Genomic DNA, 5,972 nt, shown 5'->3' with positions numbered 1-5,972 from the left:
AGAGAGAGAGAGAGAGAGAGAGAGAAGAGTGAGAGTGAAGGTGAAGTAAGTGTTTTTGTGCATGTGTTAAAAATGATTGTCTGTGCTCTTACATCTACTTAAAATAGTAAGTCCATGATTGGAATGCTAACTAAAAGAAATGAGAGACTTTTTTTTTATAAGATGAGAGAATTTACTTTTATTTGATTGTGTTTGTGTGTATGTTCCCCCTTTCTCTGTGTATGTCTCTGTGTGTGTATGTATGTGTGTGTAACTTGGGCTTTTGATATATTCAGTTTTTCAAACACTTGATTGTGGTCCATACTATTTTGCCACCCAGAGAAGTACAATTTGGTTTTTAAAACTATAGAAATAGTTGTTCTACAAAGATATTTACTAATGTGAGAAAGAAAATATAACCCCTGGCCAGCAAGAGAACTCTGATGGTAATGATGGTCTTCCTGGCTGGTCCGTTCCAGTCCAAAAGAAAGAAAGCACGTATTTCCAGGCTGTGTGCAGCCTCCACAGTGATGATGACAATGCAATGCTAAATATGTAGTATGTGTTCAATAAATTTGTGCTGAGGCAATTAGGATAGCGTATCATGCTTTTGGTCCCTTGTGGACAACCTCAGTTCTGAATGCACCTTTGCTGTGAACGTAGACCACACATAAATATAAGACTGTGCTTTCTGCATCTGCTGTGGATTTGCTTTTGAAGTGTCTTTGGTCGAAGAGTCATTGGGCCAATGTCTTCTCTCTGCATGGTCCACTTGTACCCCGTGCAGTTACCTACAAGGCATCTTTCCCCTGAACTCTTTGCTTTCTTTGTCCTTGGCACCCCCATTCTTTTATCTGCCTGTCGAAATCTCCATCTTAGTTGACCCATGCAGGAGCCAGAGACAGACCAAGAGCCCACGTGGGTGAGCGGTGCTCCCTGACAGATGCAGGGAGCCCACCCCTGCCCCCACCCGTCAAGTCAACGAAGGATACAAGCCAGCATCTCGCCCAAGCCCACCCAGGGCGGAAATGCGCTGCCCTCCATGTTGAGAGGCCCTAGGGATGCCTCTACCGCGGTTGTCCATCACATGTGCTGATGGGCATGAATGGGGCAGAGGGGGAGTCCCTTGCTTGCCTGCACCTGTCAGCGTAGCTGATGGGCAGGAAAAGGTGGGGGAGGCCCTCCTCCCATTCTGTCAATGCAGCTGACAGTCAAGTGTAAGTGGGTAAGGCCCCTGGCCTCTGCAAGTCAGATGGAGAGTGTTTGATTGGGGAGTGGATGGGGTTCCACTTGCCTGGCAGAATGAGGGGCTGTAAGCGTTGGAGGCAGAAGGCTCTACATAGACTAGAGTGAAAGACAGGGCTAGTGTATATATGTGTATGTGTACATGCTTGTATGTATGAGAGAGCCTTCCTGCAAATGTGAAAGTGTGGCCCCACAAGCCCAGGTCACTGAGACATAGTGCCTGATGTAGGAATTGGGACAGTGTCCAAAATAGTATGCTATACAGGAGACTCACAGGAAATCCACTCTCAGAAATGAAAAGGGGAGGAGTCAAGACAAGGCAATTGGGATGATCTTCACATCTACAAAGAAAACTCATTGGATATACTTTTTATGTTTGGGTTTGGAAAGGAGTGCACTATCCAAATTCTTCATTTAGTTGTTTCAATTGTTTATCCCTTTCCCTTAATCTCAGCTATGGTAAGCCATGTTTACATGGAGGGCTTTCAAGCAGGTCTCTTAGGATCATGTCTTTGAAGGAAGCATTACATGTGACCCACTTACTAGCCAGATCTACTACATTAATGTGTGGAAGCCCCTGGGAGATTCAAAAGCTCTCATGCTCTCTTGGAAGCTAGGTGTTTCTGTCAGAGGCATCGGCCATATACCTGTCTTGGAAGAATCCAGTGGGGGAGCAGGGCAGAGCTGTTGGCTCAATATCTGGTCAGCACTGCATGGCCTGTGAAAGACCATGCAGATGTTTTAGTGATTCATATGGCAAGCAAAACACATTTCATTCATAAAACACATTCTCTAGCCTGATGGAAACATTTTACCTGCTAGTTTCAGTTATATTTCATCCAGGAAATAAAGGAATAACTTTCCACAAGCCAAGGATTCCGGTGTTAGCAAGTCAAAACCAAGTACAGTTAAGCCTTGTTTCCCATGTGCTCAGCTCACCGTTGTTCAAAGATTAACTTAGATGAAGGATATATTCTTTTAACTACGAGTATTAATCTGTGCATGTACCTTTGCATGCGTGTGCACTTACTTGTATGCGCACCATTACAAGCGTGTTCTCATCAGAGGATAACTTGTAGTAATGGATTCTCTCCTTTTCCTACTTAGGACCTGGAGATTGAATGTAGGTCCTTAGGTTTGGTAAAGACCACCTTTAATCCAATAATCTAACTTGCTGCCCTGAGGGATATGTTTGAAGAAACATGGCCACTTGAAACTTTTCTTGGTTATGATCTTTTAGAATGGTTTTGAAAAATAAAAAGGTCAACAAGACGTATCATATCAGAAGCTTGTGCAAGAAAAATCTAACAGTCAACTTTTTGAAATAGAACCAATCCAGAACGCGATGGCTCATTCCTCTTCTCAGAATGGCATGGAAAGATCAGTAGACACACTCAGTTGGTCCTGATGGAGAAAAGCAATCTGCACACATACTGGATTGCTTTTTGCTACCCTCTACTTACAAGTATCCATGCTAGAGACTCTGGATGAAATGGAACTTGCCTGTAGCTTGTTACTTTCTCCTTTTGAGTGGCTCTTCCAACCAGCAGGGGTTCTGTTGGACCACAGTCCTGTGCCTTGGAGATAGAGGCCACTGTTGGTAGCTCTTTGTGACCAGCTATAGAATTGACAGCAGAGATAACTAAAACACATCGCAACTGTGCAGAGAAGGGAGCCTCTGAGAAACACTGCTTCTTAAAGAAACTGACACCTCTGATCCCATCTGGTACTGCAGGCTCCTGGTGACAGGCATCAGGAGTCTTTCTATTTGCTGTAGGCTTTCACTTTCTGCTTCTAGTAGAATTGAGACAAAAACAAAATTAAGGAAAAAAAGTCACAATAGGTGTGTCCTTTGATTATTTTCCTCTTATGTTCCAGACTGGAGTGAAACATCCTGACAGCCCCAACAACATCCTAAATATTAAGCAAGGATTCTATGGATATTTAAAGAAAGAAATCAAGTATCCAAACAGACACTTAAAAGAGTTTCAAGGCTTTTCATAGGACATAGAATGGACACCAGATTAGCAATTTTAAAATAATTGGCCCAAGACCAACCAGAGAGTCAAAGCCATAGCACACAAGGCATGAGACAGATAAACCTCAGCCACTCTGTGTCACAGAACTGCTGGACAATCCAATTTTCCACAAGTGGGTGACAGAAGCCACAGTGGCTTGCTGAAGTGCTACAGTGAAAGAGTGAAAGTGCAGAGGTGAGGAATGAATTCTTCCCTCTGAGATGGTTTAATTTAACCAAAACTGTTTAGCAACTGTGGGGCAGGATGAAGCCCCAAGTTCCCTGATTCTTACCAATCACTTCCAGATTTAACATCAGGCAGGTTTGTTTTCAGTAGGAGAGTGTGGATAAAGCCTTCAGTTCTCACGCACAGAGCCACAAGTTGACTGCATATGCAGTTTTCACGGCTGTATGTCACCTTGAAGACAGCTAGCTAATACAAAAGAAAAATGGGATGAGATTTAAAATGGTGAATTCTGACTGCTGATAAATAAATATGCCCCTGAGATTCAATAATTCATCACTTTGAGTTATTTATCTCTCTCAAAAGGTTTCTGAAATCATTCTTTACTGTTTCACTTGATTAATTCTTTGATCTCCGTGACAAAGATCACTTCATCCATGGCCACTGCGCTGCACGGGCTGAGTTATTAAGAGAACTGAGGGGGACAAACAGGTGGATGTTAATCTGTTAAAACTGTAAAGAGGCTGGGAGCAGGCTGGGGAAATAGGATGGGCAGGTTGGGAACAGGCTTGGGGAGCAGGCTCCGAGCTGAGGGAGTAAATGGGGAGGAGTCTGAGGGAGCAAACTGGGCGAGCAGCAGGCTTGGAAGGAGTCACACTTCTGAGAACTACCTATGGCTGCTCTGACATTGCAGATTACCGAAGTTTAAGGTGGCTAATTTGCCAATTGGCTCAAGAGTCTTTAATCTCTGTTTTGAGGCCAGGTTGAATGGCAGGTCCCAGCTGGTACCCTAAGCCTGCTAACTCTGAGGGAGGGTCAATAGCTTCCTTGAGTTGTGTTGGTGTGGTTGGGTGACGGAAGCGGTACCCATAGCAAAGGTCTCTAAATAAAGCTTGGTAGTAACATATACTCCCAGTCGATCAGTGAGGAGAACAGACGAACCCTTCACCACAGAACAAGAGGGTGGTGTATGCAACTAGCAGGAGCAACAAGCATGCCACGAAGGGCAAGCACAGCCTGCGATGAGCTCTGTGGGACACCTAGACTGATGAATCTCGTGGCTGCAGAGGCTGGAGAAAGGGAAGGAGGAAGCTGCTGCTGAACTGCAATCATACAATTTCAACTTTGCAAGAGGAGTGGATTCTGGAGGACACTGGACAATAGGGTGTTGCAGGCACCAATGTGTGTGGTGAGTTTATAGCAGCTTAGGGGAGAAAGAGTTTATTCAGCTCACAGTTCCAGGTTCATCATAACCTGGAAGTCAGTGTAGTTGGAACTTAAAACAGCTCATCATACCACACCACCGTATCACACCACACCACATCACATCCACAGTCAAGAGCAGAGAAAGAAACTAACTCCCATCATTCAGCTCACTTTCTCTACTCTTACTTAATTCAAAATCCAAACTGAAGTAGAGCTGCCCACTTTTAGGCTGGGTTTCCCCGCATCAATTAACATAATCCCCATTCCCCTCCCCCCCTCCATGCTCATGGCTGGCTTCTACTCCTCTACTCTCTCTCTCTGCCTTTCTCTCAACTCCCCTCCCCATGCCTTAAATAAACTCTATTCTATACTAAAAAAAAAAAAAAAAAAATTAACATAATCCAGCCAATCTTCCGAAGACATAACCTCAGGTACACCTGATTTATACAATCTACTGTTGAAACCCTCATCATCTTTCAGATAATTAAAGATTTTTTTCAAGTTGGTAGTAAAAACTAGCCAATTACTCCAAGTAACTCTGTTGTTTGTTTTTATTTTCTTTAACATGTCATGAGAAGCTTGGATATAAGTACCAGTCTTGTTTCCCTCTTGATGATCTTCAGAGACTTTGAATCAGAGTCCTACACCTAGGAGTGGTGGTAGGTGACCACATGAATTGGTATGAGCTACCGAGACAGATGTGAACAAAGAAAACCCTTTTATTAGTTACTTGCTGCTGCTGTGGTGAAACACCATGACCAAGGCAACTTGTAGAAGAGAGAGTTTATCTTTCTGTTCCAGGAAGGTAAAAAAAATCCTTGGAGGGGAATCATGGCTGCAAGCATCAGGTATGGTAGCCAAGCAAGAAACCAAGAACCCACATCTTCAACAATAAACAGGAAATGGAGAGAAACTGGAACCTTTCATCTCAAAGCCTGCTTCCAGAGATGGACATTCTCCAGCAAGGTGGCGCCTCCTAAACTTTCTCAAACAGTCACCAACTGGGGAATGACCCAAGTGCATTTCTCATTCAAACTACACAGTCCTAAACTTGAACCAGCACTCCCAGTCGTGTGTGTGTGTGTGTGTGTGTGTGTGTGTGTGTGTGTGTGGTGTGGGGAGAGAGAGAGAGAGAGAGAGAGAGAGAGAGAGAGAGAGAGAGAGAGAGAGAGAGAGNAGAGAGAGAGAGAGAGAGAGAGAGAGAGAGAGAGAGAGAGAGAGAGAGAGAGTTTTCTGCAATGGATCTGAAGACTGACCACATCTTTCATATATCAATCATTTATGTATCAATCATGAGAGTGATTGATACATAGATTGATACATAGGTTAAAAAGTGCAGAA

This window comes from Mus pahari, chromosome 11, assembly GCF_900095145.1.
Source record: "Mus pahari chromosome 11, PAHARI_EIJ_v1.1, whole genome shotgun sequence".
Lineage (NCBI taxonomy): Eukaryota > Metazoa > Chordata > Mammalia > Rodentia > Muridae > Mus > Mus pahari.
The sequence above is the reverse complement of the archived record's forward strand: the minus strand, read 5'-3'. Positions refer to the sequence as shown.